This window comes from Tupaia chinensis, unplaced genomic scaffold, assembly GCF_000334495.1.
Source record: "Tupaia chinensis unplaced genomic scaffold, TupChi_1.0 Scaffold148646_1, whole genome shotgun sequence".
Taxonomy (NCBI): Eukaryota; Metazoa; Chordata; class Mammalia; order Scandentia; family Tupaiidae; genus Tupaia; species Tupaia belangeri.
The window spans coordinates 16,105-16,355 of NW_006208495.1; the positions used below are offsets into that span (position 1 = coordinate 16,105).

Below are 251 nucleotides of genomic sequence, written 5' to 3' on the forward strand. Positions count from 1 at the left end.
TGCTGAACACCAAGGTCAAGCTGGAAACTGAGATTGCCACCTATTACCACCTGCTGGAAGACGGCAAGGACTTCTGTCTCGGTGGTACCCTGGACAGCAGCAACTCCATACAGACCATTCAAAAGACCACCAACTGCAGGCTGATGGACAGACTTCTGTCTCGGTGGTACCCTGGACAGCAGCAACTCCATACAGACCATTCAAAAGACCACCAACTGCAGGCTGATGGACAGCATGCAGAGGTCATTGCA

At 52.2% G+C, this 251-nt stretch overlaps 1 pseudogene; it reads left to right on the top strand.

The window, feature by feature from the left end:
- The window catches only part of LOC102469042 (keratin, type I cytoskeletal 18 pseudogene), a 5,879-nt pseudogene that overhangs the window by 1,093 nt on the left and 4,535 nt on the right, over window positions 1-251 (top strand).